Source organism: Pongo pygmaeus, chromosome 9 (assembly GCF_028885625.2).
Source record: "Pongo pygmaeus isolate AG05252 chromosome 9, NHGRI_mPonPyg2-v2.0_pri, whole genome shotgun sequence".
Lineage (NCBI taxonomy): Eukaryota > Metazoa > Chordata > Mammalia > Primates > Hominidae > Pongo > Pongo pygmaeus.
The window spans coordinates 96,371,494-96,397,416 of record NC_072382.2 but is presented as its reverse complement, the minus strand read 5'-3'; the positions used below and the strand labels follow the sequence as shown (position 1 = coordinate 96,397,416).

General features: G+C 44.2%; 1 pseudogene; it reads right to left on the bottom strand.

Moving 5' to 3' along the window:
• Nucleotides 1-23,091: 23,091 nt before the first annotated feature.
• On the bottom strand, nt 23,092-24,299 carry LOC129007085 (hsc70-interacting protein-like; annotated as a pseudogene).
• Between the last annotated feature and the right edge of the window lie 1,624 nt (nt 24,300-25,923).

Here is a 25,923-nt window from a genome sequence, read left to right as displayed (position 1 = left end):
TCAGAGTCAACTGGAAACTTAGAATTGCAAACCCACGCCCCACCTCCGACCTGAGCGCAGCCCAGTGCTCAGGGTTCTAACAAGTTCTGCAGGTGATTCTGACGCTCACTGAAGTTTGAGAACATTGATATAAACTATATATAATTAAATAGTTACATAAAAATGGTGAATGAACTTGAACCATTGTAGTGACGATCTGAAGCTATTTGATATTCCTAAGATAAAGGGTTTATAAACAATAATGAATTGGCAGGGCCAGGGGCAGCACGAGCAGTAGAATGAGAAGGAAAGAGGCAGAAAAGCAGGGTCAGAAATGACCTTCCAAGCAGCCCTCAGCTCTGACAGGTTTTCTTCTAGCTAGTTGGGGAGGTTTATAAAAGACTCCAACACTACAGCAGAATTGTGCTTTTCTTTTTCTTTTTACAAATTGTATACTAACAAATGATCATTGTATAAAGCAGTGATTTTTGAATGAAATTTTACATGGAGTCATATACAACCAGGGAACACAGAAAAGCTCTGACTGAGGGGCTGGGGTGCCTTGACCCTACTGCACTTAGAGAAACCATATACTTAGCTTCATTGTAGCTGTGATTCTATAAAGTGGATTAACAGAGCTGCAGGTCATGTTTTAGCCCTACGCCAGGGCAAGCCCACTTAAAGCTGCCAGTGAGAGATGGGAGAATGCTAATAAAATAGCAGGGCGGCCCAGGTGGGATCAGGGGCACCATTAACACAGACTATACAGCAACCTAGTCAGTGTAGCAAGACATGCCCAGTGGGAGCAGGAGCAAGATCGAGGGCTAGGCTAGCCTAAACTGGCTGAAATGCAAAGGTGTGAGGGGTGAATGGAGGACAGAGTCCTTGGGTAAATTTAGACCCCAGGAGGCAGGAGCTGACAAGGAGACAAGGCGCCAGAATGAATGTGGCACTTGGTCAACTTGGACGACTTCCTCTGGATGGCTTTCCATTATGGAGGGCACCTTGGGAACATGTTACAGTTTATGATAGGTATGTGTGTAGGGTGTGTGTGCGTGTGTGTGTATGTTTATAACTAATTATGCTTTTTATTCCTTAGGGAGTTCAGTCATCCTCAAGAAGCCATTTTGTTATAAGATGTACCATGGTAACACACCATGATGTTACTCCTCTACCTCTGCTTTTTCTGGAAGGCCTTTCCCTCCTTCTAGAATATTCATGTCAGGTGTCACCTCCTCCTGGGTTGGTTGGCTCTTCCCTTTGTTCCTATTGCATGCATTCCTGCACTGGATCAAATTGTTTACGGATTTGTCTCCTTCTCTAGACTATGAGCTCTTAACAGATGTTCATAGACATATAACAAGTGTTGAAGAAATGCTTGTTAAATGACGGGAGTCAGTCATTGGCATGGGGAGGGAGGTATCTTACCTACATGAGCCCAGCAGGCAGTGGAGGTCAGTCCATGTCTTAGTTCATATGTGTTGCTATAAAAGAATACCTGAGGCTGGATCATTTATACAGAAAACAGGTTTATTTAGCCCACAATTCTGCTGGCTGGAAGGTTGGCCATCTGGTGAGGGCCTCAGGCTGCTTCCCCTCCCGGGGAAAGGTGAAAGGCAGAAGGGAGTCTGCGAGTGCAGAAATCACATGGCAAGGAAGAGAGTTAGGGGAGGAGGAAGGTGCCAGGCTCTTTTGAACAGCCGGCTCTCTTGAGAACTAGGAGATCAAGAACTCACTCACTCCTGCTCAGGGAAGGCACTAATCTATTGATGACAGATCTGCCCCCATGATCTAAACATCTCTCATTAGGCCTTTCCTCCAACATTGGGATCAAATTTCAACATGAGGTTTGTGGGGACAAACATCCAAACCATAGTGGTCTGGTTACCGGGGCTCAGAGTGGCAGCTCAGCTCGATGTCACCCTTTACAAATGGGGCAGAACAGGGCCTGGCCCTGCTGGGGGAGGGGCACATGCACAGCAGGTTCCTGATTTTCTTCTCCTACCAGGGATTAGCCAGAGCTACAGATTCCCAGAGCCCAGGATGGGGCAGAATCCAGTTGGTAATACAACTCCCTGGGTAAGGAAAAATGTCACCAAACCAGCCCCAAGTTCACTGCCCCAGACTCAGAATATCAAATCTCAGTAGCTACAAGTTTGCTGTTGGCCTTGAAGAGTTCTGCCCAGTTGTTTTATCTCATGGGTAATTTAACCTGACTCTCACTGCCAGGACTCTTAGAAGGAAGGAAGGGGATTGAGGTGGAAATCAACTGCATTCAATTAATTTGATCAAGTGAGCTGTTTCCTTTTATCCTTTCACATCCTGTGAGAGAGTTTCCTTCTGCAAGAAGGATGCGTGTCTGACCGCAGGACAGGAAACATTTTCTCTTTCATCTGGATATGTATGTTAAGAACTTTGCTATGCCTTTAAAAATGAATAAATGACTACAACTGGGTTTAATTTTTTAAGTTGGCATTTTTAACATTTACTAAAATCTTCCTAATAAATTCTCAGTAATTGTCAAATTTGGATGATAGAGAACAATTCTCCTGACCCACACGTTACCCCCTAGCCTGGAAGGATTAGGGCAATCAAGGACAAAGACGGGAGTGAAATTGAGAGGGTAAGACCCAGGACTCAGCTCTGAAACCACCTTCCTCCTGGCCTGTGTAGACCTAGGCCTGGGTTTTCTTAGCAGCTGGAAGTAGTAGCTGCTGTGGCAATGGCACTGCAGGCTCAGGCTTAGGCCTGAGCTGAGACTCACCCACCGCCTGCTAATCAGCATGGTCATGTGCCAGCCCCAACCCTGCAACCCATCCTCAGATATCTTGCTATAGAACAGCCTAGAGCCAGGCTCTCTCTGGCTTTTTGAGCCAAGGAGCTGATAGTGTATGTTTGAGAGAAGTGGGAGATTGAAGAGGTTGCACACAAAATCAGCAACTTTCAGTTCCTGCCTTTCCAGTGGGTTCTAGGGAGGCTGATAACCTTGAACGTGGGCTTGGCATGTTCCTGGATGCCAATGTCTGTTCCAAGGAATAGACAGTGTCCCTCTGTCAGCACAGGCTGAGCTCTGCTCCTCAGCCCTTTCACCCCACCAGGCCCCACATCACTGCAGGGATTCAAGTCAGTTCATAAAGGTTGTTACAGAGAAGAGGATTATACGGATCCAGTTAAAAAAAAAAAATCTCATCCATGAGATGTTGAATTCATGCAAAATAAGATCATAGGGCCCCCTTGTCCCAGGGGCTCCTTGCAAAGCAAACAGACCTCCAGAAGTTTCTCATTTTTTACCTCATCTCCTGTGGCTGGCCTGACCCTTCCTAAGCTCTCCAGGGAGTCAAAGGTCATGGGGTAAGGGGAGCAGATGGTGACCGAGATCTGACGTGCTGGGAAGGAATTTCTTGTTTTCTTGTCCCAAAGGGCTTCCTCTTCCCCACTGAGACCCAAGCCAGAGGAAATTAGGTCACATAGCAGCAAGAAGTGATTTCCATTAGAGAAAAGGGAATTTCAGACCAAAAAAATGAGGACTTTCTAGAGCTCAGTTCACCTGGTTTGGGGGAGCTTTCATTTCTGTTTTAGGAAGACACATGCAATACTTCAAGGAGAATTAGACCAGAAGTCAGGAAAAGTGGGTTCTAGATCTGGTTCTACCACCTACTAGCTGCGCGACTTTAGATTAGACAAGCCACTGAACCTCCCAAGGACTCAGTTTCCTCATCTATGAAATGGAGAAAATATGTCTTGTTTTGCCTGTTTAACGAAGTGGTCAAGATGATGATCAAACAAGAAAAAAATGTGCACCGAAGTTCTTTGTGGACGTCTGTTGCAAACAAAACAGATTTTTCAAGTGCTTTGAATCACTCAAAGAAAATGTGTTATTAAAAACAGATGATAATAAATCTGGTAGCAGGAAGCAAAAGCCACTCTGAGCAGTAGCAGTTTGGTTGCCTAGTCACAGTCTGGCCTTGCTGTTTTGCTTGGTGCTGGCTACCGATTCTTGACTTACAACACTGGCTTGTAACTCTGTGTAGGACCCAGGAGAAGCAGCCCCTTCACAACTATGAGTTTGGTGCAAATGTAATTGTGGCTTTTGCCATTGAAAGGAATGGCAATTGCTTTTGCACCAACTTAATAATTTATCGAGATAGTTCAGGTCAACTGTTTTCCACCTATGGACAAAGTCAAGTTGAATTTTAGGCAGAATTGAATTGGCAGGTCGAGTATCAGCCAGGAAGCCTTGTCTGAAACAGCCCCAGAGGCATAGAAAAGCCTGGAACCCGGTAGCTGGAGCCACAGATGCTTAAAAGGTTTTTTTAATTTGTTATCATTCTTTTTTAATTTTTAAAATAACTTCAACTTTTATTTTAGATTCTAGGGGTACATGTGCAGGTTTGTTACCTGGGTATACTGCATGATGCTGAGGTTTGGGATTGATTGATCCCATCACTCAGAAAGTGAGCATAGTACCCAACAGTTAGTTTGTCAGCCCTTGCCCCACCTCCCTCCCCACTCTACTAGTCCCCAGTGTCTAATGTTGCCATCTTTATGTCTATGAGTACTCATTGTTCAGCTCCCACTTATAAGTAAAAACGTGTGGGATTTGGGTTTCTGTTCCTGAGTTAATTTGCTTAGGATTATGGCCTCCAGCTGCATCCATGCTGCTGCAAGGGACATGATTCTGTTCTTTTTTTAAAATTTAATTTAATTTTATTTTAAGTTCCAGGATACATGTGCAGGGTGTGCAGGTTTGTTACATAGGTAAATGTGTGCCATGGTGGTTTGCTGCATCTATGAACCCATCACCTAGGTAATAAGCTATTTTTCCTAATGCTCTTCCTCCCTACTCTCCATCCCGACAGGCCCCAGTGTGTGTTGTTCTCCTCCCCTTGTCCATGTGTTCTCATTGTTCAGCTCCCACTTATAAGCGAGAACATTTGTTGTTTGATTTTCTGTCCCTCCATTAGTTTGCTGAGGATAATGGCTTGAAGCTCCACCCATGTCCCTGCAAAGGACATGATCTTGTTCCTTTTTATGGCTGCATAGTATTCCATGGTGTATATGTACCACATTTTTTTTATCCAGTTGATTTCATTCTTTTTATGGCTTCATAGTATTCCATGGTATATATGTACCACATTTTCTTTATCCAGTCCATTGTTGATGGACACTTAAGTTGATTCCACGTCTTCACTATTGTGAATAGTGGAGCCACAGATTTAAAGGAAGTCATTCTAAGGACACAGTGTAGAAGAAACTGATGACTACTAATGGCCTAATCATAATAGTCACTGTTGTTGCAATAATACTTTGTTGTTATTAGAATTGCTTGTTGACTGCTTATTACATGCCAGGCATTGTGGGAAGTTCTTTACAAATATTATTACCTCTTTTGATTCTCTAAAAAGCCTATAAAGTAGCTATTGCTATTTTACTTATGCAAAAAGAAAAGTAGAGCTTAGACTGATTCTGGGCAGTAACATGCCCAGAGTCACACAGGTGAGAGAACCGGAAATCAAATCCAGGTATGTGTGATCGTAAAACTGAGCTGTTAGCCAGTGTGCCAGTGGTCCCCAGCCTGTCCCAGCCATTACAATCACTGCAAGCCTTGCTACACCAACAATTTCTGGGCCCTGCACCCACAGTATTTGATTCAGTTGGTCTTGGGTGACCCTGGGAATGTGCATTTCTAACAAGTCCCCAGGTAATGGTGCTGCTGCTGCTACTGCTGCTGCTGCTGCTGCTGGCCCCAGAAGACACAGTGGAAAACCAGCGAGCTGTGGCATACCACCACCCATACAGCCAAGAGGCACTGGAGCTGGCCATGGTGGCCAGCCAAGAAACCTCACCTGGTGCCTTCACTGGCTGCTGAAAGGCCCACCTGTCCTCAACATCCCTCCCAGAAGTTAGCTTCCTTATTCAGGAGTCTCACCTAAGCTAGACGGCAAACACAGGGGTTTTCATCTTTTTAGACAATTGTTTGCCAGCTTTCTCTCAGTTCCCCATCCCCCAAATTCGTTATCTGTTCAAAACATTTATCAGTCTCAGAAGTCTTACAGAATCTCGGAATTGGAAGCGACCTTGGGGGCTTGCCTGGTGAATCCTTTCTTGGATGCCAACAGAGCCTGATGAATAGCAAGCACCAATTATTGCAGATACTGACGAATAGCAAGCTATGGTGGAAGATGATAAGTTCTAGGAGCCTGGCTGAAGGTTTTCTCAGAGGCTGTCTTCTTCTTCGGTAGGCTTGCTGGCTGCTCTCTGGCTGCTCACATCAAGCTCATCCCACCCTGTGCTTGAATTTCTGCCTTAGCCTCCTGTATTGTGTTGAATGTTGGCCACCCAAGAGATATGTCCTAACCCTTGGATAAAGGTCATAGTTATAGGACTATAATCAAAACTAACCATGTTTTAAAATAACAGCAGAGTACTCCAAACACAAGTATTTTCTACTTTGCAGTTTTCTGAAATAACGGCTCAATTTTAGGGAACACACATACCTGGATTTGACTTCCAGCTCTCCCACCTGTGTGACTAATACTTTTTCCATGGAAAGGTCAAGAAACATCTTCAACCTTTATATGGTCTACACACACACACACACACACACACACACACACACACACACACACACACGACTTTGCATCTAATTCCAGGTCTTACTCATTGCTCCTTTCCCACCATCACCAGGGAAGCTTGATGTCACTGTAGACAGGCTATCCAATGCCCAGCTCACAACAGTAACAATCTCATCACTGTTCACCTCCTTAGCCCACTTTAGCCCCTTTACTCCATGGCCACACCTAGACATTGCCATACCTGGAACTCTTCTATGAAAGGAATATCACAGCTCCTACTTGTTAAATAATTACAATCTCTCATCGTAATCTTGCATCCTTCCTGAACTTTCACTTGATTGCACACCCTCACCTTTTCTTTGACCTCATGAAAATCTCACCTTCCACCACTCCTTCATTCTCCCACCTCCCCATCTAGCAGCCTGTCTTCCCATTCCCTATTTTGCAGTGTTGATCCTATGGCCCATCACTAACATTTCTTTTTAGAGATGGGATCTCACTATATTTCCCAGGCTAGTCTGAAACTCCTGGGCTCAAGCAATTCTCCTGCTTCAGCCTCCTGAGTAGCTGGGATAACAAGCACAGCCACCTCACTCAGCTCTATTGCTAATTTTCGTTTTTTTTTTTTTTTTTTTTTTTTTGAGAGAGAGTCTCGCTCTGTCACCCAGGCTGGAGTGCAGTGGCGTGATCTCAGCTCACTGCAACTTCCGCCTCCCGAGTTCAAGTGATTTTCCTGCCTCAGCCTCCTGAGTAGCTGGGAGTACAGGCACCCGTTACCATGTCCAGCTAATTTTTGTATTTTTTTTTTTCAGTAGAGACAGGGTTTCGCCATGTTGACCAGGATGGTCTCGAACTCCTGACCTCAGGTGATCCGCCCACCTCAGCCTCCCAAAGTGCAGGGATTACAGGTGTGAGCCACTGGGCCCGGCCAGCTTTTGTCTTAACACTTCCAACTCCTTTATGCCATTGACAAGATTTGCACTGACCTGGCAAATCTTCAACTATGGATGATTTTAACCTATCTGCTTTCTTCCTTCTTATACTCAGACTTCTAAACATGGCAAGAGACTGTCACATGCATGTGCAGATTGAGGTCATCACAAGTGGGCACAAGGTCATCACGTTTAGAAGGGCCTCAGTGCTCTCTGCCAAGCCTTTCAGAGGTCCCTGGTCAGCAGCCTGGTGCCAGGGTCACAGCTATCACACCAAAACACTGGTGCAAATGACAAAGGGCCCCTTCTCCTGGGCTATGCAGAACTCAGGGCTTAGTGCAGGGCTGCAAGTGCTTTGGAAGAACATCTTTTGCCTTTCTGGTTCCCTTCAATAACTGTTCTAGAAATTTCCTCTGGCCATCATTTCTACCGGCAATCTTGCCTCTACTTGACAGATAAAACAAAGATAATCAAGGGTGAGCTCCACAAATTTCTGGTTCCCAACCTTTAAAAACTTATGTGTATCTACATCCCCATTTGAGACCAGATTGTCCCCCATTTGAGAACAGATTGTCCCCCATTCTCAAGAGTCTCTTCTCCTCATTAAGACAAATCCTCCCCCCAGGTCTTTGTGACTCCATCCCCTCCTACCTCAATCATCCTCATTCCTTTCCCTTTCTAGCCACATCTTTTTACCAGGATTTAAACATGTTTGAGTCTCTTTCATTAAAACAAACAACCCTCTGCCCAAACTTATACTCAACTTAGCCACTGCTCTACTACCATCCTTTCCTTCAGCCAATACAATAAAATTCATATTATAAAATTTTTCAAACCAAAATAGAAGAGTATAATATATACCCATGTACCTGATTCACCCAGATTCAATATTTTGCCACATTTCCAGCCAGAGTTCTTGAAAGAGCTGCTGATATGTAAATTCTACTCCATCTTTAACCCTGAGATGTGGGTTTCCCCTCACTGCCTTAGTGAAAGTGCACTCAGGTAGCTCCACTGATCTGATGGCCACATCTAGGAGGCACTTCTCAGTTTGTAGTTTCCTATGAGCCATTTTGCCCTTTGATTTTCGCTCCTTCCTTGCTTATACATCTTATTGCCCCCTGGTTTTCCTGTTACTCTTCAGTTTCCTTTGTGGCTTTCTGAGCTCTGCTTGTCTCTTGAATATGCCATTGGATTCTATTTTTAGCTCCTTTTATTCTCACTCTTCACCCAGGCCTTTCCTGACACACTCCCCAAAGTTGAGTAAAACACCACTTTGCTGTTTCTAGAGCACCTATCCTACGGTATTATACTTGCTTGCCTAGTTATTGGCATTCCACAGTAAACTCCGAATAGGGCCAGGGACTCTATTTTTACTAATGTATTACCAGAACACAGCTCAACATAGGGCCCAATAAAAACCTGTAGAATGATGGATGCACTCTAGTCCTTTCATGCCAATGTCAACAGAACAAATCCATTCCTACCCACCCAAATCACCCTCCACCAGGGTGTGCCTATGAATGCCTCCAGCATGGCTATGAGGAAGAGCAAAGAGAAACAGCTCTTGATTGTTCCTGCTAATTGGGGCATAAATAGGGAAAATTCCAGAGACATCCAGAGCCTCATGTAAGCCCAGAATTTCAAAGCCTCCCAAAATAGTAAAGCCATTCATGTCAGAGGGATAGATTTATCTTTCAGATAAATACTTCCCCTGTCTCTGTAAACCAAATCACAGAGGCCAAGGAGCCACCATAAGACCTGCAAGCTGGGAGGAGGATGAAGCACCACCAAGGGCAGATTTTCCACAAATCCAGAGTAACTAGAGGACATTATTCTTTCACTCTATGGATTTTGAGGCTAAGAAAACTCCCCTTAGCCCAGCAGACGTGGTCTCAGGTCAGCTGGTCTCTCTGAAGGATCAGGGGTGTGGATCACTGCTCAACTGGCTGCTAAATTGTCAATATTTCCATCAATGTAGGCTGTGAGGGCCACACCAGGCTGTCTCCAGCTGATAATCAGGATCTCCAATCGGCCCTGGGGGACATAAAACTAGAAGCCAAATGGGCAGTTACCACATTGCAGCATATAATGAAAATAACTGCCACTTACTGGGTACCTGCTGTGTGCCAGGTTCTGTACCAGGCTCTCTGCATATATTCAATCCTCCAACTAGCCAGCAAAGCAGCTGTTACTCATAAGGGCTTCAACAACAACCCAAACCATCCTCATCCCGCGATACAGCTGGCATGCCACATTCTGAAAGCACTCACATTGGCATCTTCTTGTTTGATTTTTAGAGATAGGCATGGGGCATCCATCATTCCCGTTTTATAAAGAGAACACTGAGCCCTACACAGCGTCTTGTTTAGGGTCGCACAGATCATACTGAGACCTGAATATCCCTGCACTGTCTGCCTCCAAGGTTTGGGCTCCCTTTGCAGTGCAAGCTGCCCAGAAAGGTGTTTGGCTCTCACTGCCACATGGCTGTGTGGGCCTGGGTCCTGTCCTGAGCAGAGGGAATAAGCCCTGGAATGGTTTCATTTCTGCCACTGAGCACCTCTGCAAGACACAAACTTTCTGAGCTTTGGTTTTTTCATCTGTAAATGGTGGCTGGTAACACAGGCCCCAGCTACTTTGTGGAGCTATATGAGAATCACATGAGATTAGGTCAGTGAAGCCATTTTTAAAAGCACAGCATCAAGACAATTGTCCAGGAGCGTTATTATTAGTAGTGACTCAGTGTTCAGAGGAAAGTCAAATTTCTTTGCTTTTAAAGGTTTTAAGATGACCTTTAAACAAGGAGCCAGCTGGGTTCTTAGTTCACAGTAGTTTAGCACACTTTAATTCAGAGGCTTTGAAAGCAGGGAGAAATATTTGGAGGCACGGTTCCCAGAAATAGCCAGGGTGGAGAAACTGGAGCTCCCATGGGGAGTGGGGTTAGGGGGTCAGGAAGCTGGCCCAAATCTCCTCTGTCACCAGCTTCTCATCTCCAGACTCAGGAAATCCTTTCCACCCTAGGGCCGTTCCCACACTGACGTCCCACTTCCTTCTGTAAGGGCAGTGCCCTCCTCTGGCCTCTGGATCTTGAGTTGGGGGTGGGGAAGAAGATGAAGGAGAGTCTGTGTGTAGCAGTGGGCCTGCCTATGGGGAAAGCAGGAGGAGGGGTGTGTATGTGTGTATATGTGTGTTGGGGAGAACACTCTCATTTTCTGATCTTCTGTTGTATTAGGCCCTGGGCTGAGTACTTCATATATTTTATATTATATAGTATATGCATGAGCCCTACAAAGAAGATAACTTTATTTCCATTTCGGAAATGAGAAAACTGAGGCTCAGGGCTGGGACAGATGCAATGTGAGAACTAACACACAGCCATGAAGTGCTGGGGCTGGATTTAGAACACAGTTCTAGGTGACTACACAGTCATGGCATCCTGCTTCCCCTGAGGGTCTCTCTGTGTGTTCATTTGAGGGATCTGCAAGCCCAGCTCTGCATGTGGTGCCTGACACCCCCTTTGCTGCTAAACACTGAACACGAAAGCAGGCTCTCCACCAAGCTCAGCAGGGCTTTAGCTATTTGTAAGGACTCAAACCCACCCCTGCACACACCCACCTTCTTCAGCCTTGTGTAGGGCTCACCTCCTCCAGGAATCATTTTAGTATTGACTCTATCTCATCTGGTCTCCTTAAATTGTATTAGCCGCCTGTCATGCTGACATCCTGTACACTTGTGCCATTCAACTGTCCTCTGTAATCATTCACTAAGTGCTGGGGCACAGCAGTCTTCAATTTAACTTAACTGGAGCCCTGAAAACAGCAATGGTTAAGAAATTCCCCCCTACCTTCCCCACACTTAGCTAAGACTTGCTGTCCACTCTTTCTCATGACTCCCTTAAGACTCTCAGTGAGAGGAAATCTACTGAAAGGCCAGACACAGACCCTCCAGCTCCCTGTTTTTTGTCTCATGAATGATTGACTGAGACTAGGAGTTTGTCTCCCTGAAACTAATTAGGCACAGAGATAAGCATTTCCTGTTCAGCTCACAGAGGCTCCCTTGATGGCAAAATCATCTCATCTGTAAACCACCCCACCTGTAACCCACCTATTCCTCCCTATAAAAACCTAAGGCAAAGCCACCTTCTGTAATTGATATGGTTTGGCTCTGTGTCCCCACCCAAATCTCATCTCGAATTGTAATCCCCACATATCGAGGGAGGGAGGCGATTGGATCATGGGTGTGGTTTCCCCATGCTGTTCTCATGACAGTGACTGAGTTCTCACGAGATCTGATGGTTTTATAAGTGTTTGAAAGTTCCTCCTTCGCTTTTCTCTCTCCTGCTGCCTTGTGAAGGTGCCTGCCTCCTCTCACCTTCCTCCATAATCATAAGTTTCCTGAGGCCACCCCAGCCATATGGAACTGTAAGTCAATTAAACCTCTTTCCTTTATAAATTACCCAGTCTCTGGTAATTCTTTATAGCAGTGTGAAAACAGACTGCTACAGCAGTGCTCTGGCCTCGGTTCTGGGGTATTCTCCCTGTTGCAATATCTTAAATGAAGTTGATTTCTTTACTTGTTTGTTTTTTGTCTTTGATAGAGGAGAGAGACAATAACCAAGTAAACAAAGCAGGTAATTTCCGGTAACAGGTACCATGGAGATGATAAAACAGGGTAATATGGCAGGGAGTTGAGAAGTTCAAGACCTGCAGTTGGCAAGCTGGAGAGCCAGGAGGGCCAATGGTATAGTTCTGGTCTGAGAGTGAAGGCTTGAGAATCAGGAGAGTTGATGATGTGGATTGCAGTCCAAGTCCAAAGGCAGAAGAAGACTGATGTCTCAGCTTGAAGGCACCTGGGCACCATGGTGGGATAAAAAGCAAGGTAACAAAATCCGTATGAGTAGTGAAAAGTGCAAGGAAAAGAAAGGAGGGGGAATGAAGAAAGAGAATAATAACACCCCAAGGAACAAAGCTGCGTAGCTGCAGAGTCGCCCTCTGTTCTGCAGGCACAGGGCCGCCCGGGATGTTCATAGGCCCCAAACAGTCTTATTTAACCCATTTCCTGTTTAGAAAAAAAAATGCAGCTCACTGCCAGTGCTAATTTAATTTTACATAAACACACTCTTTGACGCTGAAGCAAATCTGACTGATTTTTCAATGTGAAAATGAAATATAAAAACTGTTCTTGGAGTTATTTCTAAACAGAACTTGTCTCTAATCCTAATGTAACAGAAATGTATACAGTGTTACATTAAGATTAGAGACAAGAGTATTCTCAGGGCAAGTGGGAAATGGGTTAAACGCAGGTGCTAAAGCCCGCATGCATGTGAGAGGGTGTGGCCTTTACAGGGGGTGTGTGACAGGCGACTGAATGTGTTTAAGATGCAACAGGCTGTGCATGATTTGAGGATGTTAAGAAACTTTAGATTGGTATAGCCTCTCAGGCATGATTACATCAACGGTCTTCACCATCTCTGCCATGCACGCTGTCATGTCTGTCCCAGATCCCATTCAGCCACCCTCCTGCAGCGAGTGCTGGCTGCTAACAGCTTGCAGCTGCCTCATTCTACAAAACGTTGCCCTGTCCAGCAGAAGCCCAGGCTCAGGAAGTCCCCCAACTTGGGGCTGACAGCCAACAGTTGACTAAAGTGGGAAACCAAAGGCAGCCCTCTTGCCCTAGGGTTGGGGAAGGACAATTCTGTGGTGCAGCTGATGCTCCAGAACCGACCTTTGCATCAGGCTGAGGACAGACTTCACCTGACTTCACATCTTTGCCCAGCCCTTTCCCATTCCCCACCCTAGTCCCTCTCCCTAGTCTCTCTCCCTTATGGGTTTCACCTGAGAAGACTCCCTCATTAAATGATATGGGCCCAAATCCCTGCACTGGGCTCTGCTTCCAGGCAACCTGGCCCAAGGCACACATGTCAATTCTTCTAACAGTGGTTCAGGCTAGTCTCTGGGAGTGTTAGTCCTCAGCCCATTCCAGAGGTCCAGAAGAAAATACAGATACATGCAAAGTTTGCAGCATGCCTCTACCTCCACCAACTCTTTCGGCCAGAGGGCAGCTGGCAGTGGAATGCGCACCATTGCCAGGGCTAAGCAGGATCCAGACCTTGCATCCTTGCCCTAGGCTTGAGCACCTGTCCTCCACCATGGCCCAGCCCTCAGTCTAGCAACACCCTCTGATACATGGTGACCCTTTTCTGCTAGGCTGCCCTCCAACTCTAGTCAATAGGCTGAGTCCAGAGCCCTGAATTCCTGTATTGCATGGCCCTTTGCCGTATTAACCCTCATGTCTGCCTGGAACTAGAGGGTATCCCTCCCCCTAGTTCAGTCTTACCGGAGTCATTATTTTCAGCTTCTATTTTGGTCTATGTGGAAATATTCTTTGGGCAATGCCTTAGGTTTGTTTGCCCTCCACATTTCAGGGATCTCTGCAGACCAAGTTTGGAGCATGGCTTCTGCCTCTGCCATTTACTAACCCCATGACCTTGGCCATGGTTGCTTCAGCTAATAAAAGAGGGGGGCTCCAATTGTACCTGCTTCAGATAGGTTAAATGAGACAATGCATGTAAAGCACCAGTGCCTGGCACATGGAGAGAACTCCACATATGCAGGTGACTCTTAGTATTGCCACTGTCTCCAGTAGCAGCAGCCACAGCTTGTTTACCGCCCCACAGAATTCAGAAAGCACCTTCACACTGAGGATCTGATTGGACCCTCACCACAGTTTCACTAAGCAGGTGGGGTGGAGGTCTTGCTCCCAGTTGGCAGATGGGGCAGCTGTGATTGGAAGATTGCTCTGCTTGAGGTCACACAGCTGGTACACAAAATCAGATCATTCCTTCCTAGATCTTGTATTCCACCTCACTGCCTCGCATCCAGCCTCCTGGGCCTTCAGTGGGCCTGGGCCATGTGTGGTCGGGGGAAGGGAGTATGTGATTATGGGAACTTTGTGTGTCTTCTTGAAAGGAGGAGTGCAGAAGAGACAGTCTGACAAGCGGATTCTGTGTTTCCTGTTTCTCTCTGGGCTCGGCATCAGTTCTGTCCTCCCTTGCTCGCTCCCTCTGTCCCTCTATGCAGGCATTAACACCCGCAGCATGCAGACACAGGGCTGCAAGATGCTTATTTATTCATTGAGAGCACATCAGCTGATTCCTTCTCTATTTGCCTGGAGGAGGCAGGTCAAGATGTGCCGACCTGTGCCCTGTCACTCCTGGGAGCTGGATTTGCTGGCCATACAGATATCCACAAATAGAAAGCAGAAAGAAGATTTTCCTTAGGTAGGAGAGTACCCCGGAGATATGCATAAATGAATGCAATGTAATTTGCAAAGAAAATGCACAGAGGGGTGGGAAATGGAAAAGAGGTGAGATGTCTTTCAAGCCTCTGGTCACCATGGCAACAATGGCACCTTTTTAAAAAAAGGATAACTGATCATTTTAAGTCAGAGGCTTTTTTTTTTTTTAAACACGTGAAGACATACTAGATCCCAGCCTCTTTCATAATCTGGAATAGATGAGTGGGAGGGGGAGTGTACACCCCAACTCAACACACAGGTATAGAATCTTGGGGGCAAATATGGATCTGAGCCAAGAAGTCTCTCATTTAGTCACCCTGACTCAGAGAATCCTTTTGAAAACACTTGGTCAGGCTAGTGGGAACCAAAAGATCCATTCCTGAGAGCCCATGCAGGGAGTGACTGTGGAGAAGTGGGATTGGCCTTTCCAGAAGAACCAGTAGGGCTTGCCCACCTGCAAGGGTTGGGGGTGGTGCTCACCACAATGGACAACAATATAGCAAGCTGTGTGGGACCTGTGATAGGCTAAATAATGATGCCTATGTCCTAATCCCTGGAATCTATGAATATGTTACTTTATATGGCAAAGGGAACTTTGCAGATGTGATTGAGAACCTTGAGATGGGGAGCTAATGCTAGGTTACACCCATGGCTCAACATAATCACAAGGATCATTATAAGAAGGAGGCAGGAGGATCAGAGCCAGAGAAGGTGATGTGCCAATGGAAGCCGAGGAAAACAGAGATGTGACAGTGGAGGCAGAGGCCATAGCCTCGAGAAGTTGAAAAAGTCAATGCAATGGGTTCTCCCCTAGAGCCTCCAGAAGGAAGGCAGCCCTGCTGACACCTTGATTTTATACTTCTGACCTCCAGAACTGCAAGGGAATAAATGCATGGTATTTTAAGCTACTAAGTTTGTGGTGATTTGATGTGGCAGCAATAGGAAACTCACACCAGGACTGATTTCCATAATGACATCAGTCATCATTGTTGAAATAAAGGGACCAGAAAACGATAATCTGCCAGTGAATGTTCATATTCTCCAAAACTCTATGTGCCTGGCCCCTGACAGCAGGACAGGCCCATTGAAATGAGTACACCTGTGCTGGATCATGGAAGAAGAGATGCCTGGAGGAGAGGAAGAGCCCAGACTTTAGGGAGAAGCATACAGTGTTCAGGAACACAGAGCCTTCTCCTCTTTTCCATGGAATATCCAGGGCAGGGGTGAGGGGGATGGGAAAGGGGAACATGAGCTTCAGGTCTTTTAGAACCTCAGCCATGGTCAGAGGTCTCAAGTAGCTTTCCCAGCCCATGAAAACAGTTGGGGCCGGAAAATAGAACGAAAAAGGGATGTTAATATTGTCAGTGCTCATTAACAAATCTTGTCAATGATCTACTTTCTAAATGTGGGGTGGCCATAACGTCTGGAAATGAATAGTTACATTCTTGAATTTTAATGTAATAACAACTACTTATGCACATGCACATGTGTATACTGCATGTCTCTGGAAGCTGTCTTTCCTTCACATCCATGTGTCTCTCCTCATTCAGCCATCTTCATCTGTTACCTGGATTGCGGTAACAACTCCAACTGGTCCTCCTGCCTTTGCTCTTGCTACCCTCAAACGCATCCTCTACATGCGTTCAAAATGTTGATGTTACTCTGTCATATCCTAGATAAAAGCCTTTCCCTGGCTTCCCATTGCCCTTAAAGCCAAGATCCTTCACTTGTCTAGGCTAAAGGACTGTGATATTTGTTGGTTCAGAAGACTCACCAGGATGAGAACAGGGCATGTGCCTGGTAGACACCTTTGCATACTAACTAAACATCTTACAAAAACTTCTATGTCTTATCTTTTGCGACCACCACTTCCGCTCCAGACATACTAAAAATCTCTTGATTCCTTGCAAGAGTTCTGTTTGTCCTTCAAGCATTTATACATTCCTGTTGTCTTGATCTTTAGCCCTGATTTCCTTGTGTTACTAACACCCACTCATCCTTGAGGATTCAGTTCAAACATCCTCTACTCTGAGACCTGCCCTAATTCCTAGACTGAGTTCCCTTATTATAGATTCAGACAGTGTCTTGAACCTCCTCCACCATAACACTGTTCATACTTCATTTTAACTATGTGTTTGTCATAGACCTTATGCTCAATAATAAGGTTTCTCAACCTCAACACTGTTGACATTGGGGCCTTGTATTCCACCTCACTGCCTCGCGTCCAGCCTCCTGGGCCTTCAGTGGGCCTGGCCATGTATGGTCGGGGGAAGGGAGCATGTGATCATGGGAACTTGGTGTGTCTTCTTGAAAGGAGGAGTGCAGAAGAGACAGTCTGACAAGCGGATTCTGTGGCTTCTTTGTTGTGAGGGCTGTCCTATGTGTTATAGGATGTTCAGCAACATCCCTGTAGCAACCTCATCCCAAGTCAAGACAATCAAAAATGTATCCAGACATTGCCAAATGGCCCTTGGGAGCCAAAACTGCTCCATGTTGAGAACCACCTCTCTGCAACAGAGCTATGACTACCTCATTTACTTTGGTATTCCCAATGCCTAGCCAAGTACTTGGGCCATAGTGAGTACTAATAACTAATTGAGCAATTAAAACTCATAGGTGCCCAGTTGTGACATTGTGATGTAATAAGAAATATATATTTGGGCTCTAACCCCGGTTCCTGACACAGAGCTCCCAAAGCGTTTATAATTTCCTGAGAGATAGGGGTGCCAGGTATACCTTTTTTTCCCCGTATTTGGTCTTTGACCCTGGCTCCTGACACAGAGCTTCTATCCCTTGGAATTTCCTGGGTGATAGGAGCATCTTTAGTTATTTTCTTTTTGTAGAGATGGGGTCTTGCTATGTTGCCCAGGCTGGTCTCGAATTCCTGGGCTCAAATGATCCTCCCTTGGCCTCCCAAAGCACTGAAATTACAGGCGTGAGCCACTACGCCTGGCTGGGAGCATCTTTAGTTCTAATGAGGTAACTCTTGGTGGGTTTCTGGAGGGGGGAGCTGGTCACCTGAAAGACCAAGTCATGATCAGAAGCCTAGAAATTTCAGCCCCCATCCCCCATCCTCTGGGGAGGTGAGAGGAGCTGGAGACTAAGTTAATAATATATCTTGCCTATGTGATGAAGCCTCCATAAAAATTCCTCAACTATGGAGTTTGGAGAGCATCTGGGTTGCTGAACACACGGAGGACGCTGTGCCCCAAGAAGACTTGAAAACTCCACGCCCTTTCCCCTATACCTTGCCCTATGCATCTCTTCCATCTGGCTCTTCATCTGTGTCCTTTGCAATGTCCTTTATAATGAACCAGTAGATGTAGGTCAAGCACTTTCCTGAGTTCTGTGAGCCATTTTAGCAAATGATTGAACCTGGGGAAGGGGTTGTGGGAACCACCAGTTTACAACTGCTTGGTCACAAGTACTGGAGGTCTGGACTTGTGATCAGTATGTAAAGTGGAGGCAATTCAATCTTGGGGGACTGAGCCCTTAAGCTGTGGGATCTGATGCTAACTCCAGGTAGTGTCAGAATTAAATTAAATTGTAGGACACCCAGCTGGTGTTGGGCAGAAAATAGACGTATGGGGGGGAAAATCCCATACTTCTAGTAGGTCAGAAATGAAGTATTGAGTGCTGTGAGTGAGAATATAGTAGGATAAAAAAGCTTGTTCTTTCCTTTACACCAGGCCTTTGTAACCACTAGGTTGTTCTACATGCCTTCTAGGCTGGGGTTCCTATATACAATGGCTTCTTCCCTTCCAGGGTCCATTCTATCCTTAGAAGTCTTGAAAATGGCTTCCCCTAGGGTGCTGGGTAAACCTCTGAATCAAAATGAGGACTGTGGATGTTCCACAGATCTTAAGTGTCTGTCTCCCTTTAACATCATATCCCAGCTGAAATGGCTATTAAGGTGAACTCTGAGGCTCTACACATTAGAAATTCTGCACATTAAAAAGCTGTTTAGAATAGTGGAAAGGAGCAGTAGTCTGAGAGTCAGTTCTACCATCAGAAGCTCTATGACCTTGGACAATTCACTCTACCTCTCTGGGCCTCAACTACCTTAGCTATAAATTAAGGGACTTGGACTGGGAGATCACTGGCTTTTTCTAAACGTCTACAATGCTGTGCTTCAGAAAATGGCATCATGGAAACTGCAAGAGAATAGCAGAACAGTTATGAAAAATAAATTTTAGAGAAAGAAACAGCTGGCCTGGTGCAGTGGCTCATGCCTGTAATCCCAGCACTTTGGGAGGCCGAGGTGGGAGGATCACTTGAGCCCAAGAGTTTGAGACCAGCCTGGGCAACAAAGTAAGACCTTGTCTCCAGAAAAAACAAAAGAAGCCAGGCATGGTGGCACATGCCTGTATTCCTGCTTACTCGGGAGGCTGAAGTGGGAGGATTTCTTGAGCCCAGGAGTTTGAAGTTGCAGCGAGCTATGATTGAGCCACTGCACTTCAGCCTGGGTGGACAGAGCAAGATCTTGTCTCTCTCACACACATATACAAAAAGAACCCATCGAATTCAGTATCCCCCCTATAATACTCTGTTGTTCCTGTCTTAGGATATGCATTGATTTGACACTTGTATGATAGTATTTACATTGTGTTAGCTCTGCAGCTTAGCTCCCTGGAGGCAGGTACACTGTGTTGTACTTCCCTGTGTTACACAGAGCCTGTCACGCAGCAGTAGAGATAGCAAGCACTCAAACAGTGCCCACAACACAAATAGTGCTCTGAATAATGTCTAAACGCACTCTTTTAATTCTGAACGCTTCCCCAATAACTAATTTAGTCTTCAAACCAGTTCACAAGGTAGAATCTATTATTATCTGCATTTTACAAATGTGGAGACTGAGGCACACAGAGTTTAAGAAACCCAATTTGCACAGGAAGTAGCCAAGCCAGGACTCTGGCTTAGGCAGATGGGGTCTGGTGTCTACTTACATTGCCTCAAGTAGGTGTTCAGCCAATATGTGGTGACAAATTGGTTGACTGAATAAGTAAATCTGTCAAGTGAGGCCTCAGGACAAGCTCCAGACTCTGCACAGAGCCATGGACAAACACACTGCAGGAAAAGCCCCCAGGTGGAGTTAGCCGCCCCAAGATGTATATTTTTGAATTGTGAAAAATAAGACACCTATAATTCATAGGCTCCAATACCCATACCCAGTACGGTACAGCATTTACCGAGATTATATAACCAGCCCAAGCACAAATATCCAAGTCTCAGTGAGCACTAACCCAGCTGTGCCCCAATTTAGCCCCAAACTTATCTCTTCCAAAGCTTCATTCATGCTCAGATTCAAAAGACACTCCCCAGTATTCATCTCCAAGTTTTAAAGGAAACAAAAAGAAAGCCCACCTGGCTTGCTACACATTTATGTGTTTGGGGAATTTCTGTCCACATGTAACACATGTAAATGACAGGCATCTGTTATTCACTATGTGCAAAGGGAGCCGCTCTAGAGGTAAAGACTTAAGTTATCAACCCAGTGCCACCATTTACCAGCAGTGGAATTTATTTTCTGAGCCTCAGCCTACTCGGCTGTCACATTGGCGATAGTAACACCAACCTCATAAAGTCTTGGGAGGACTAAATACACGTGAAAGTGATGAAACACGTTTGTTCAGAATTGTTCTGAAAGAGGCACTGTTTACATTGTCTGCTGTCCATCTTGGCCCTGGGATGGCAACTCTAGCTGTTTGTTGATTTTTATAGTTGTTGGTCCATTCTGTCAGTAAATTTTCCTGAATAATGTCTAAAAGGGCTCTTATAATTCAGGATATTATGAGAAATGCAAAAGGATTAATTGGGCAGAAAAAAAAACATATTAAGAAATCAATTTCGGTTGGTTTGTTCAGTCTGAGTTGGCAATCTGCATGGTGGTGCAGAGCATAAGCTTGGAAGGCACTGAGGTCTGGGCTGAGTGTCAGCTCTGCAATTGCACCTCCTTGGGCCAGTTATTTACCTACTTAAGTCACAGTTTCCTGTTCTCTAAAATGGAAATAATAATAGTAAATACTTCATAGGGTTTTTGTGAATATTAAATATCATTCTATTTCCGTAGTGCTTAGCTGATTCAACATTAGCTATCATTATTGAAACATACAACCATCTACATACAGCGCACAAACATACCTAGTACCAAGCCTTAGAAATAAGGCTCCCCTGTAATTGGTTATGCAAGTGGCTAGGGTTGTGCATGTCTAGGTTGGAACTCTTGCCTCTCAATATCCCATTTTTGGGTCACCCTCTCCAGGCCAGATCCCATTTTGGTACATATCAATCTACAGCACAGAGGACTTCTTTGAGTCATGGTAGATCTGCTACTACAGATAGTTTCAGTCTCTAGATTGCTCAAAGACTTCTTGTCTTAGCCATGATGATGCTTTCAACTGCAAAAAATTCAATTGCTCTGACTAGTTCAGTTTCTGTTTGCAATTGCACAGAGAACATCATGCATTAAAATAGAATGTTGGAGATGTGTTTAGTGTTTTGCCAGTGAACGCATGGATTAAAAGAGGTGCTTCATCAGTATTTACTGAATGAATTAATAATGTTATTGAAAAATGCCTCCTACAAAATGCTTACAAATAACCTCACCACAAGTGTTGCCTGCAGCCACAGTGGAAGAAGTCCAGACTTCTGGGCACTGCCCCATTTCTCAGGAGCCTTTTTCTTTGCTGGGCATGAAATATTCTCCTTAAATGCAGCGACTGGAGCTAAAAAATTGTGTCCTTTCAATAAAATGTGAATAATTTTTTAGTTTAATTGTTCAAATTTTTTTAGTTTAATTGTTTCATTTTCATGCCGTGGGAATTTCAAATGTAGTTTGAAAACTGGGAAGATCTATAATATAAAAGCATAATACTATTGTTATATGAGTTAAGCTAGGAGAAGTTTAAAGCAAAAAGAGCCTGGAATTACTCTCTAGTGCTAATTTTCAGTAGCTATAACTATTTTTTTAACTTATCATTTTCTTTATCATTGGAGGGGAGAGAAGGAAAGCAAGCAGAGGTGGGGGTATGGTTACACTATTTAAGGAAGAGCTGAATACAAAGACAGTGAGTCTTCCACAGTCTCAACAGTGGAACTCCACAATGAATAACTGGATTGTCTCATTTATAATTTACATTGGATAAAAAAAATTGGTTCCCCTCTGTGTATGTCAATTTAATTCAAACCTTATTATCTTCAAAATACAAAGATGAATACTACAAGATAAACTCTAATTGCAATAGGTATTTTCTAAGTAGAAGACCAAACACCAAAGGGATTCCCTCTTTCCAATGTCTTTTGATATGACAAGATTTTGCCAGAGTGGAAGTCTAACACTTAAGTAAGCATTCTCATGGCCAAGTAAGAAACTACAGTTGTTGTGGGTACTACTCTACAATTACCATACGTATTACATACTAAAATCAGCATTAAATATACTTGTATAATTATGATAGCAGTGATGATGCTGGTGGAAAAAGCCTGTCTTTAGCCCAAGAAGAGTAAGGGAGAAAGATGTAACAAGCAGAAAATAAATACAGAGTTGGGCATTTTTTGACTAGGAAAGAGAATTTTAAGCATAGAAGTATAAAAAGAAAAGTACTCCCTTATTTCTCCTATGTGGAGATAATATTGAACATTTATTAGATATACTGGACAAGAACAGAACTAAGTACTCCAACTCTACTGCAGCATTACAGAAAAATCATCCCTTCACCACAATGTAAGATTTAAGGGCAACCTGCCCAAGGATGCATATTATATAAAACACAGCAAGATTGCTGCTGCCCTGCCAAGTACTTCCAGTCCCTACCCAGGTCCTACTGAAATACTGGTGGTCCCAATTAGTTCTACTGAAATAAATCTTTAAAGAAAAAGACAAAACATTTAAAAAGACAAGTCAAAATGCTTCAGGAACCACATATCCAACACAAACTTTATCCTCAAATGAGTTATATTTGCCTCACAGTAATAAACTTTTTTCACTCAAATTAGAGCAATAATCTTCCATACATAAGTATCTTCCCTGACCAATAATTCAAACAAAAAAAAAATCCAAAATGATTAGCAAAGAAAAATATAAGAATTAACAGACCCTTTAAATTTGTTTAAAATATTTTTAAGGTTTAGAAAGTGTTTAAAGTTTGTAATTCCTAGTAGGGAAACATTATCTGAATGAATACCCTAATGGCAAACCACTGTAAAATGCTTCAGCTGCATTTGGGGGAGAGGGGTAGGGATTATCTTCAAAGCACCCCAGCTCTCTTGATGAGAAGGTTAGAGGTACACTGGTTTGTATTACTGCGACATCCATAAGGTGATCTAGGTTGCTTTTCCTTCAGCAAGGGCTTTATTTATCAGAAGCGCATTATGCTTGACCTCCAAATTTGGCTGACAATTTACTGATAAGATTCATAACCTTTGGGTTGCTCTGGTATTTTGACATATTTGCTGGGTTCTGAGCCACATCCTAGAAGGCCTGCATAACTTCTGGACCCTACATGGCTTCAAGAACTTCTGGATCACTAAGAATTTTATTGAGTCCAGGCATTCCAGCCATTCCAGGTATGCCCCCTCCCATTCCAGACATTCTTCCAGGAAAATTACCAGGCATTCCCCCCAGGAAAGTCACCTGGAAAAGACCCATACTGAGCTCCTGACTGTCTCTGGCTTATTCCTTGCTCTGGGCTCTCTCATGCTCTTCTCCAGCCTTCTTAACTCGTTCTATTCTTTCTTTGATCTCTCGCTCTTCATGTTTTTGCTTATACTTTCTCCAATGTTCTGCAGTTTTCTGTGCCCTAGGTTGAACTTCTTTCAGCATTGCACTAGCATCTTCATCCTAATCCAATCTACAGGCAAGGGCAAGATCATGGGCTGCTTCTTCCCAGTGGCCTAGAAGTCTGTGTGCTTTCCCTCGCCATTTGCAAGCCTGAGCTGAATCAGGATTTATTTCAATGGCTCTGTCACAGTCTCAGATGGCAGCATTTAGCTTCTGTAATTTGACAAATTCTGTAACTTGGCTTCTGTAATTTGGCTTCTGTAATTTGACACTGGCCCTCTTGGCATACAAAATGGCCAAGCGAAGATTCAGCTTGATGGCATTTGTGAATAAGTCAATGGCTTTCTGCAGTTCACCACCATTTAGGGCTTCAACAGCAGCCAGTTTCTTATCATTTGCCTGATCCATCATCTCCTCTGTTATCTCTGCATTTTCATCTGCCATTTCTTGAGGGGCATCAGTGTCTGGTTCAATCACACCTTCATTATCAATTTCTAGATCATTTTCCTCACCTGATGTTTCATCTGCCTTTGAGTCTTCCTCCACCTTCTTGCTTTCAGGTTTTTCTTCCTTGGTATTTTCTTCTGATTTAGCTTTCTGAGTAGCAGGTGGTACTTTACCCCCCATGCTCTCCACCCACTCCCTCAGGAAGTGCATTTCCTCAGTGTGCAGAACGCTCGGATCCTACTTACACATTTTTACAAAGGCCTGAAGCTCGTTCACTTTGCGGGGGTCCATGGTGGGGAGGCGGTGGGTGAAGGTGAGGGGCTGCGGCCCGGTTCCAAGGGCAGGCGCTGGCTCGGCGTGACTGCGCAGAAGGGGGCGGCTAGCTCTAACTATTTTTAAAGGGGTTTATTGTACCAAAATTGTGTTTGAGAGATACAAAGAAAGAGAAGCACAAGATCAAGTCTTCTTTTGACTGATTCACTAAACAGTAGTTTGATTGCTGGGGATCTCTTACTACTGCAGGCAACAGACATCAGTTAAGTAAGTGGCTGAAGCACATCAGTAGTCATGCCCTGCATGTTGGTATTTTGTTCAAGGACTAATTACACATATGAAGGTGGTCCTATAAGATTACGACAGAGTGGTAAAATTCCCTATTGCCAAACTGCCTGCTGACATTGTAACTTTCTTAAGGGCACAGCACAAGCTATTACTCACATGTTTGTGATGACGCTGTTGTAAAGACATCTACTTCATGGCCAGTCATATTGAAAACTATAGCACATGCAATTAGGCACAGCACATAATACTTGATAATGATAATAAATGACTATGTTACTGGTTTATATATTTACTATACTACACTTTTCATTGTTATTTTAGAGTGTACTCCTTCTACTTATCAAAAAAAATGTTAACTGTAAAACAGCCTCAGGCAGATCCTTCAGGGGGTATTTCAGAAGACAGCATTGTTACGGGAGATGACAGCTCCATGCATGGTACTGCCCCTGAAGACCTTCCAATGGGACATGATGTGGAGGTGGAAGACAGTGATATTGACCTGTGTAGGCCTAGGATACTGTGGGTGTTTGTGTCTTAGGTTTTAACAAAACAGTTGAAAAAGTAAAAAATAAAAATAAAGAATTTTAAAGTAGAAAAAAATTATAGAATAAGTATATAAAGAAAGAAAATACATTTGTACAACTATACAAAGTGTTTGTGTTCTAAGTGTTACTACAAAAAAGTGAGTTTTAAAACACTGATGTTTATAAAGTAAAATTATAGCAAGCTAAGGTTAATTTATCATTGACGAAGAAAGCCTTTTTCTATAAATTTAGTGTACATTGTTTATAAAGTCTACAGTAGTATACAGGAATGTCCTGGGCCTTCATATTTACTCACTACGCACTGACTCACCCAGAACAACTTCTAGTCCTGCAAGCTCCATTCATGATAAGAATAGGATTCATTCATTTTATTTTATTTTATTTTATTTTTATTTTTATTATTTTTGAGATGGAGTCTCGCTCTGTCGCCCAGGCTAGAGTGCAGTGGCACGATCTCAGCTCACTGCAACCTCCGCCTCCCAGGTTCAGGCAATTCTCCTGCCTCAGCCTCCCGAGTAGCTGGGACAACAGGCACCCGCCACCATGCCTGGCTGATTTTTTGTATTTTAGTAGAGACAGTTTCATCGTGTTGCCCAGGCTGGTCTCGAACTCCTGAGCTTAAGCAATCTGCCCGCTTCGGCCCCCGAAAGTGCTAGGATTACAGGCATGAGCTACCACGTCCGGCCTTCATTCATTTTAAGTTCACATTTGGTCTAGACAATTACCCTTCCTGATCAAAAGCAAGCAGAACAAAGTCATCACAAAACTAGAATGCGGGCTTAGGGAGAGCCACGATCTTGCCATGAGCA